The 10,936-nt window shown below is 44.6% G+C and overlaps 1 long non-coding RNA gene across 4 annotated transcripts in view; it reads left to right on the top strand.

The window, feature by feature from the left end:
• LOC103350187 (uncharacterized) overlaps nt 1-5,253 on the top strand; it is a 54,480-nt gene extending 49,227 nt beyond the window's left edge. For 2 of the 4 annotated variants that reach the window (XR_011390713.1, XR_011390716.1), the window contains 4 exons: nt 358-573; nt 2,177-2,429; nt 3,482-3,637; nt 5,092-5,253. This is a non-coding gene — a long non-coding RNA (uncharacterized lncRNA). The remainder of the gene's footprint in view (nt 1-357; nt 574-2,176; nt 2,430-3,481; nt 3,638-5,091) is intronic. The other 2 variants (XR_011390715.1, XR_011390714.1) reach the window with 2 other exon arrangements.
• The last annotated feature ends 5,683 nt before the right edge of the window (nt 5,254-10,936 follow it).

Here is a 10,936-nt window from a genome sequence, read left to right as displayed (position 1 = left end):
ATGCTGTCTTTAATTTTCAAGAGATTACAGAATTCTGTTCTGCAGCTTTACAAAACAAGCCCTGATTCTCTGAGGCCTCTTAGGTGGCCAGAATGAGGCTGTGCCACGCCCAAGTGCTGTTGAAGAAAGAAGTCCTACACTGCCTCTTAGATTGAGCAGTGATGGTTGTTAACATGTATGGAACACATGCATTCACCCATGTGTTTCATAGAACTTAATCCTCGTGGTAACTCCATGAGGTGGGCTCTACTAACACCACCACTAATATGACAACATTGAGGGCTCTGTCACGTGTCTGCATCCCCAACCAGTCTGGGGAATTCCCACCCTCCACCATGAGCTTTTCCTCTCCTTCAGAAAATACCAGGGCTGTCGGGAGTCTGGGAGCCTCTCCATAGTCTAACTACATGACTCTGTAGACGAAGAAAGCACACACAGTCACAGATGAGACATACAAGCCACGTCTCCCCGCTTCCAGCAAGCAACATTCCTGTCATTCTGAGTCTCAGGCCCTCTTCGGCAACACGTGGATACTTACTCCTACCTGGGAGATTCCTGATGAAGACCACATGGGTAAGAGGCGTGAGAAATACTTTGTAAACTGTCAACACAAAATGTAAGTAAGAGCTACACCAATATCCGTGCTTCCTGAGGGGCCTTCCTTCAAAACACCGCAGCTGTCTGAACTTCCATGGGCTTATGTCAGGCTCTGAATAATTTTTAAGCTCCTGAAGATCAAAGGCGTCTTTATATTCCCAGCATCTAGGACAGGGCCTGGGCTCACTGTGCTAACTTGCCTGGAAGGATCCCCGGGTCTGATTCCGATGATGATGCTTAGGCATTTATAGCACCCCAGGCTCTATGGTATGCACTTTCATGCCTGACGATATGTTATCGTGCCTACACTTTAAGGAGTATGCTTAGTTCCCCGAAGATCTTAAGGTGGGCTAGAGTAGCCCAAGAAGACTGCATGGGGGCGGGAGTGGGCACCAGGGAAAGAGCACACAATTTGTAGGCATGAAGTCATGGTTTGAGTCACTGCTCTGCCAAGCCCTGCAGGCAGCCCAAGTCACTCCCCGCTCTCTCTCAACCTCATTTGCACCCCAAGGCCCTTCTAGCTAGCTAGGCAGAATCAAATGAGCCTAACTGGGACAAGATGTGAGACGCGATAGCTGACAATTCAACAGAGATGAGACTGGGCGGCAGCAGACTGCCTTCACAGGGGTCGTGGAGGCACAGGCCTCCCAGGGACCTCTCAGGCTCCCATTCTGTCTCCTCTGGAAACAATTTTCCGGAGTGGATTTAAATGAGATTTAAAGTGCTCAAGCCAGTTCATAATTCTCTCCCTTAATAAACATGAAAATCAGATTCATAACAGCAGCCAGGAGGGAGAAGATGGGAAACCACTCCAGGGAACGATCAATGGATTCTATTTATAGGACCAAAGCTTTCTCCAGCAAAAAAAAAAAAAAAAAAAAAAAAAAAACATGCCCACAGACCTTGTCCTCAGAGCTCACCCTTCCTCCACAACATTATTTGACTCTCCCAACAGCCCAGGCTAATGGTAGGCAGTGATTATTACCTCTATATAATATCAGGGCTCAGAGATGTAAGATTTGCCCAAAATGACACAGCCAGTGACTCACAGGAGTCAGCCCTAGGTTTATCTGTTTTCATTCTCCATCTCACTAAGCGGTTGTAGGGGAGAGAGAGATTTGGGTGTTCTATGGTGCTTGCCTCTATTTCAAGTAGAGTGATATTTGAAAAACCCCAGCGGCCTGGGAAAAGTGCTAATGAACACAGTCCCTGGTGGCAGATCCAGAATCAGATCTCAGCCCCACCTCTTGCCAGCTGTGTATATAGCCCCGGGCAAGTGGCTCTACCTCTCTGAGGCTTCTTTGCAAAACTGGGAAAATAATAGTAATCACCTCTCAAAGTTGCTAGGGAGATTAATGGGGACAATGGATGTAAGAGCTTGGTTTGAGATGTCATTCAGCGAATGGATGTTAGCATTTTTCTAGGGAAGTTTATTCTTTTCTATTTTTAAGAACAAGAAATGACTTGAATGTAGATAAAAGACAATTGTCTGACAGTCACAATTTTTTTTGTCAATTAGTGTATTCCTGAATCCCACATTTACCTTTATCTTTTTCTTTGTCTGCGTAAAATCTTCCAGCAGTGAGCTGAAATTTCCCATAATCCGGCTGGTGTTTAGATTCTACCCATCGTTTTTTCCATCCATCTAAAAAACAAAGGAAAAAACAGCAACACATAGAAAGTACTTACTTTCTTAAAGACATTAAAATGCTGCTAATGCTGACTGGGACTCAGAGGAGTGGCAAGGGTGTATCTGGGGAAGGCGGCAATATTCCTGAAATCCCCACTGTCTGTGCATTCCAATGTGGAGTGGCTCAACTACCAAGCCATTTGTAAGTTAACGCCCTACTGCACCCTCTTGCATGACAGTTAAATCCTGAAAGTCACTAAGAGACTATGTGGTTGAAAGGCATGAAATATTTATTCTCATAAAAGTAGGTGGAGGGCCAGCATTGTGGCACAGCGAGTTAAGTCACTGCTTGTAATGCCAGCTTCCCATGTGAGCACCAGTTCTTTTTTTTTTTTTTTAAGATTTATTTATTTATTTGAAAGTCAGAGTTACACAGAGAGAGGAGAGGCAAAGAGAGAGAGAGAGGTCTTCTATCCAATGGTTCACATCCAATGGTTCACTCCCACAATGGCCAGAGCTGTGCCAATCCGAAGCCAGGAGCCAGGAACTTCTTCCTGGTCTCCCACACGGGTGTAGGGGCCCAAGGACATGGGCCATCTTCTACTGCCCTCCCAGGCCATAGCAGAGAGCTGGTTTGGAAGTGAAGCAGCTGGGTTTCAAACCGGCACCGATATGGGATGCCGGCACTTCAGGCCAGGCCGTTAACCCACTGTGCCACAATGCTGGCCCCAGAGCACCAGTTCTTGTCCCAGCTGCTCCACTTCCAAGTCAGCTCCTGCTAACATGCCTGGGAAGGAAGGAGAAGAAGGCCCAATTGCTTGAGCTCCTGCTACCCACATGGGAGACTCAAATGGAATTCCAGGCTCCTGGCTTCGGCCTGGCCCAGCTCTGGTCATTGGAGCAATTTGGAGAATGAGCCAACAGATGGAAGATCTCTTTCTCTCATTTCTCTCCTTCTCTCTGTCACTCTGCCTTTCAAATAAATGAATGTGTAGGGTTTTTTTTTTTTAAGTGTAGATGGAAAAATATGCTTAGGGAGACAAAGCCCTTATACATATTCATGTTTAGTACAGTAAAATAATAAAATCTCCCACAAGTAAAGACATTAGCAATAACATTTTATACTTTTATACTTTTTGAATTAGTAATATGATGACAATCAATTTCCATTTACCCCTTTTTGTTATTTAAATTTTTTAGACCCTTCCTTGCAGTTCAAGGAGATGCTAATAAATCTGCTTTGCTTTGTCCTAGATGGCACATAGACAAAGAAGTGCTCTTTTTGGATCTGGCACTCCTTCCAAACATTCAGTGCCTTCCTGATTGTGTGCTTGGAGTTGCTGACTCCTGCTTCCTGGACCCACCATGATCCCAGAGTCACAGGGCAATCCGGCAGAAGAGGCCTTAAAGGTAGCCTATATTTCATCTCCCTGCAGCTAACTGGACATTTCTCAAATCCCACAGCCTAATATCTAAGGTTATTGCTTTAAGCTCTCCGCACAAAAACCCTTTATCACCACACATCCACTAAGACCACAGCTCCTATTACTCAAGTCTGATGACTCAGCTACCATGTCTCATGAGACCCAGGGGATTTGGGCTTGCTTTTGAAGAAGTTAAGAATATGCCATCCCAAAATATGCTGCTCTGGCACATTGACCATCACTCTGACCTTCATTCTGGCTTTGAAAAGTAGAAGATAAGATTTTCATGTGAGAAATGTCTTTCCTATACCAAAAGAAAAAAGTAAAAATACATTCTTTTAAAGTAACATTCTTTTGAAATTTTTGGATTTATTTTATATATTTGAAAAGCAGAGAAAGAGAGAACTCTCCCATTTGGGTGCACTTTCCAAATGCCTACAACAGCTGGGACTGGGCCAGACTGAAGCCAATTACCTGTGACTCAATCTGGATCTCCAGTGTGGGTGGCAGGGACTGAAGAACTTGAGCCATCACTTGTTGCCTCCCAGCGGGTACATAGCAGGAAGCTGGAATCAGGAGCCCCAGCTGGGAATTGATTTCAGGCACCCCAGTATACAATGTGGGCATCCCAAGTGCCATCTTAACTGCTGTGCCAGGAGCCTACCCCTGTAAATAACATTCTTTTTATCAAGGATAGGAAGTTGAAATTGAGGGAAATCTTTATAAAATCTTATTGAACGGACCCTCATCTTCCTAGTCACTTCTCTCCCCATTGAACTAACCTGGCCCAGGCCCCTTTACCTTGTCACACTTCACAGTTCACTCTTCTCTGTCCAACTATATATATAAAAAGCCAACTCTGATGCTTCTTTGGATCTTCATTCCCTTATGAGGGCCATCACATGTTGTGAGTACAGCAGGATTTGTCTCCCCAAAACTCATGCAGCTGATAAAATTCTGATTCTTAATGTCAGTGGTTGATGGGTTAATGATGGAAACTTGATCCAATGACGGTACCTGAGAGGTGGGGCCCATGGGAGGTCTTTGGGTTGCTGGAGGTGTGCCCCTGGAGAGCAGTTCTCTAGAGAGGATTGATTATTTGAGTCTAGGTTCTCTCTCTTTCCTGATCGTGCTTCTGCACCCACCATGAGCAGCCCTCATCAGACGTTAGACCACGGGGCTACGCCATCCTGGAACCTCCAACTGTGAGCTGAAATAAAACTTATCTTCTCCAAAGAAGCTCCTCTCAGTGATTTTAGTTAAAGTAACAGAAAATTGGCTAATAGACCATTCACACACAACTTATATTAAGTAGTTTTGTAGGCTTTTCTCCTGTTAATCTGTCTTATGTCAATTTAATTTTTAGTCCCTAGCTGTAAAAGGGAAGAGGTAAATTTGCCTCCCTAACATTTTCTGTGATCTTCCCCTGTCTCTCTCAAGGTCTCAGTATTGAACACTCAAGGAGTCTGTGTGCCCGCCTTTCTTCTTTGCTCCTTTGGGAGGGGTCCCAGAAGTTCCTTCCTGCCTAAAGTTGCTGTGACTTGAATGAAGTGGACCCTGCTTCCCTGGCCACAGCAGACCAATAAAGGACAATAACAGATGCCAAAGCCAATACATATATTATTGTGAATGAGACCCTCCTGTGGCTCCCTAAAAACCTCACCTCATTTACTGCCATTGGCAATGCTATGAGACAGGTATTCTTAAGTCCCACTTTGTGTCTAGTAAGTGGTGGACCTGAGATGTGAACTCGAACCTGTTTGAATTCCAAACTTCTCTGGAAGAAGTGAAATAAACAGAGTAAAGCGCTGTATGTGGGAAACATGCACAGTAATAAGATAGCTACTGTTTCAGGCATTGCACCTGGTACTTTTCACTGACCATCTCATTGCATTCTTATATTATTATTGGTCTGCAATGAACATCCTCGTTATTCTTCCATTCAAAAGATGAGGAAACTGAAGTTCAGGATCTTACCCAAGATCTCAGTTTATAAATAAGTGGGCAAGCCAGGCCCAGACCCAGGTCTGTATAACACCAAAATCTGTGCTTTCAATCCCTGTACTATATGACATCTCATGAAGTCACTTGTGTGAAAAGCCCTTTATAATCTAAAGAGGTTGCAGCTCTTTTACAGTTTGTAACTTCTACTTTGTGTATAAGGTGAATAATGTCTGTCTTCCCAACCAAAGTGGTAAGTTCCATATCTATTTTGTCCAATGTGTCCCAGTATCGATTTCAGAGTAAATCACCAAAGATCTTGTTAAATGATTAAATCAATGAAGAATCATGCCTTTTGTCTAAGCCATAAGATTATAAAGGGATTGATACATCAATTTATCTATTTGACAAATATTAATTGGGCCTAACAAACATGTAGAAACAGTTGTGCAACTTCAGCCTTGAACTCTATGGGACAAGTCAGAACTTCTCACTACTGATGGTGTTTCTGGTTAAACAATTTTGATGCAAACCAAATTTGGCATAATTTAGAGTGTCTCAAAATAAGGAACCCCTCTTGTAAGGAAAATAATGCCATGTGATTAATAAAGTCCCACTTCAATGTCTCATATGTTGGCCTCTTACCATCATAACATCTTAATATCATAAAAGACTGAGGCCCAAATGACCCTTGGTGATCACTTAATCTAACTTCCTGGCGTTACAGATAGGGAGATTAAAGCCCAGAGAAGGAAGCGATTTGCTCAAGGACACATGATTCTCAATGGCAGATAAGACTCCAGAACTAAGTTCTTCTGCACTGTGTCTCTAGACTCATTTATCTCTTCATTCAATAAACATTTGAGCATTCACTTTGTGCCAGGCATCAGACACACAGACATGAATCTGACGAGGTTCCTTTAGGGACTTAAGAGCCTCAGGGAGTCTATAATCCGGTGGAAGAGACAGAGAGATAAACAGCTGAAAACTAGTAAAACAACAGCATCGAGAGGATAGTAGTGATACAAGGAAGGACAAGGCAATGAAATTCAAAACGGCAATGACAGCATGCAGCATCAGGCAGTGTTGAGAGAAGGCGTACCTGAAGGAATAAGATTTGAAAATGCACAAAGGTGAGGAGCAGGTGTTCCAAACAGAGTGATTTGCACGTGCAAAGGCCCAGAGGCTTGAGACAGCATGGTGTTTCAGGGAAACTCTAAGTAGTACTGCACAGTTTTGCAGGAGAGAGAAGAGGGGACTACGACAAGGGCCTGATCACCAAGAGCTCATTAACTGAGAGACTGCATTAACCAAGGTTGGACACTAATGTCTCATCTCCCCTGCTAAATCTTTCCTTCAAATTAACCAAACACCTGTAGGTCCCCAGAGACCCACACCAAACAGTGATGAACTTTTAGAAGTTAGTATATCTCACTGATAATTGTACACAGCACATTCCAATTGCAGAGGTATGGAACCAAGGAGGCCACATAACCACGGTTCCCCAGTCAAATGAACTTATTTACATATCTGCACCTCCTGCCATGACTGGCTCCTTATGGAGCTTAAATCAAAACACTGGGCTAGGGCTCTGCCACCAGTTTCAGCAACTTCTTTAACTTCTCTGACACTCAGTTTCCTCAACTGTAGAAAAGGGTCCCCTAATTCATAGATGCTGCTGCTGCTTTTTTTTTTTTAAGATGTGTGTTTATTTATTTATTTGAAAGGCAAAGCAACAGAGAAAGGGGGAGAGCCAGAAAGAGAGAGAGAGAGGGAGAGTTCTTCCATCCTCTGATTCGCTCCCCAATTGGCTGCAACAGCCAGGGTTGGGCCAGGCTGAAGTCAGGGGCCAGGAACTCTCCCACCTGGATGTCAAGGGCCCAAGCACTTGAGCCATCTTCCAGTGCCTTCCCAGGTGTGTTAGCAGGAAGCTAGATGAGAAGCAGAGCAGCAGAGACTGGAATACGGGATGCCAGCATCATAAGCAGCAGCTATAACAACTGCAGCACAACGCCGACCTCCTCACTCACACTTTCTGGAAGAGTTACATGAAATAGTGTGCAATGCAGTACCAGACATGCAATAAATGCTCAATAAACACTACTTGAGGCCGAACCTATCTATATTTATATGTGAATAAGCATACTATAGATAGATAGATAGATAGATATAGATATAGATATAACATCAAAGGTAAAGAGATGTAAATACTTATAGACTGAAAAATAAAAGTTGTGCCTTCCCCAGCACCTAGTTCTGAACCTGGGATGGAATAGATCTGATAGAAAATGCCTGCATAGTTAGATAAAAGTACCTGTTTGCTAGGACTGGCACCGTGGCTCACTTGATTAATCCTCCGCCTGCGGCGCTGGCATCCTATATGGGCACCAGGTTCTAGTCCCAGTTTCTCCTCTTCCAGTCCAGCTCTCTGCTGTGGCCTGGGAGGGCATTGAGGATGGCCCAAGTGCTTGGGCCCTGCACCCGTATGGGAGACCAGGAGAAAGCACTTGGCTTCTGGCTTCAGATTGGCGCAGTGCGCCGGCCGTGGCAGCCATTTGCGGGGTGAACCAACGGAAGGAAGACCTTTCTCTCTGTCTCTCTCTCACTGTCTAACTCTGCCTATCAAATAATAAAATAAAAAGTACCTGTTTGCTGAATTTAGTCAACATCATCAGATGATGTTCTGCGAAGAGTTTGACAGATAACCTAATGTTTTTCCCTTCAGGTACCAACATTTTGTCTATCATTTTCAACAGAAAAAAAATATTTCTGTATATCATGAAAGATCCTGGCCTCTTGTACAGAGAACTCAAAAAAAAGTCTAGGGAGCTGGTGTTGTGGTATAGTAGGTTAAGCTTCTGCCTGCGGCACCAGCATCCCCGAAGTGTGCCAGTTTGAGTCCCGGCTGCTCCACTTCCAATCCAGCTCTCTGCTGTGGCCTGGGAAAGCAGTGGAAGATGGCCCAAGTGTTTGGGCCCCTGCACCCATGTGAGAGACCCAGAAGAAGCTCCTGGCTGCTGGCTTTAGATCAGCCCTGCTCTGGCCCTGGTGGCCATTTGGAGTGTGAACCAGCGGATGGAAGGCCTTTCTCTCTGTCTCTCCCTCTCTCAGTAACTCTGCCTCTCAAACAAATAAATGTCTTTAAAAAAATCTAAACTTTCCTGAGGACTCTAAGTCCATATTAGGCTGTCATGGAAAGTGGAAGTACAGGTCCGGTTTTCAGGGTTTCCTGTCTCCACTGTTTCCATTCTGCTTAAGCAGCCCTCCCCAAGGTCAGTGTGTGGCCCTAGCAAGCACCCAGTTCTCGTGAGGCCAGTGGACCCACAACCCTGCTTTATCTGCCTACCGACTTCCTGCCTACCTCCTTTCTTTTCTGTCTGTCTGCCAGTCTACCTGCATAGCTGTCATACAGATCCTACTCGTTCAAATATTAACCAACGGGGGGAAAGGTTTGCAGGGTGGTGAACAGCAGCACAGGATGAAAATCTGAGCCTTCCCAGCTGTTTATGTGGTGACCTGATCACTTCTCTGAATTTGTCTCCTTATAGATGAGGATTACATTAAACTCTAGAGGCCAGCATTGTGGTGCAGTAAGTGAAGCCGCCATCTGCAACACCAGCATTTCAGATAGGTGCCAGTTTGAGTTCCAGCTGCTCCACTTCTGATCCAGCACCCTGCTAAATGTGCCTGGGAAAGCAGCAGAAAACAGCAAACATCCTTGGAGCCCTGCCGCCCACGTGGGAGACCTGGATGGGGTGTCAGGCTCCAACCTGGCACAGCACTGGTTGTTGCTGCCATTTGGGGGGTAAACCAGTGGATGGAAGATCTCTCCATCTCTCTCACTCTGCTTTTCAAAATATGAATAAATCTTTGAAGAAAAAAAACTAAAAAAGGGAGCCATGCAAACATGCTGAATACATGTTTGTAAAGCAATGGATTGGCATGAGAACAAAATTAATGAAGTTAATACAAATAACCATCATTGCTGTCATTGGATGAGAGCCTCGTGGAGGTCCTCCATTTATCCGGGAGGCTGTCCCATCCTGTACAGATAACCAAGTTTGTTAACAAAGTGTATATTACAATAGAGCCTATGTGCTAGAAGTAGAAAAGGCTAGAAGTTTTCACTTGAATATTTACAGAACAGCTTTGCTGTGCCATCTGAGGGCTAGACACCAGGGCAGTAGTGTGAGGTATAACTCCTTGGGCCCCCAAGCCCTCAAGGAGTTCTCTGTCTAATGGGAGAGACAGGCAAATAAAGCATCTGCTTTTTATTTTATAATTTTTTTTCCTTTAAAGATTCATTTATTTTATTTGAAAGTCGGAGTTACAAAGAGAGAGAAGGAGAGGCAGAGAAAGAGGTCTTCCATCCGCTGGTTCACTCCCTAAATGGCCGCAATGACTGGAGCTGAGCAGATTGGAAGCCAGGAGCCAAGAGCTTCTTCCGGGTCTCCCACACAGGCACAGGGGCCCAAGAGCTTGGGCCATCTTCTACTGCTTTTCCAGGCCACAGCATAGAGCTGGATTGGAAGTGGAGCAGCCAGGACTCAAACCAGCACCCATATGGGATGCCGGCACTGCACCTTTATTTTATATTTCTTGATTTTTCAAAGTAACTTATTGTATAAAATGTAGAAATTCTGGAAAATGCAAATAATCAGTAAAAATATCTATAGTCTCCTTCCCAGAAATGATCGTTGTTAACATTTTGATATGTATTTTCTAGCCTTTTGAAATATATTTTTCCTGTATATGGTTGAATTCTCTCTCTCACACACACACAACACAAACACACACATAATTTGTATCCTACTTTATTTCACTTATAAGTAAATTAATTTTCCTATCAGAAAAAATTCTTTTTTTTTTTTTTTTCACAGGCAGAGTGGACAGTGAGAGAGACAGAGAGAAAGGTCTTCCTTTGCCGTTGGTTCACCCTCCAATGGCCGCCGTGGCCGGCGCGCTGCGGCCGGCGCACCGCGCTGATCCGATGGCAGGAGCCAGGAGCCAGGTGCTTTTCCTGGTCTCCCATGGGGTGCAGGGCCCAAGCACCTGGGCCATCCTCCACTGCACTCCCTGGCCACAGCAGAGGGCTGGCCTGGAAGAGGGGCAACCGGGACAGAATCCGGAGCCCCGACCGGGACTAGAACCCGGTGTGCCGGCGCCGCTAGGCGGAGGATTAGCCTAGTGAGCCACGGTGCCGGCCAGAAAAAATTCTTAATAAAGATTATTTTTCATGGTTTCATAGCATTCTATCACTTGACTATGCTATGATTTATCTACCTAATCATATAATTTTAACATTATGATTGTTGTAAAACTTTCACATTTACAAATTCTGCCA

This window comes from Oryctolagus cuniculus, chromosome 7 (assembly GCF_964237555.1).
Source record: "Oryctolagus cuniculus chromosome 7, mOryCun1.1, whole genome shotgun sequence".
In the NCBI taxonomy this organism is placed as follows: domain Eukaryota; kingdom Metazoa; phylum Chordata; class Mammalia; order Lagomorpha; family Leporidae; genus Oryctolagus; species Oryctolagus cuniculus.
Note: the sequence above shows the minus strand (reverse complement) of the source record. Positions and strands in the feature narration are given on the sequence as shown.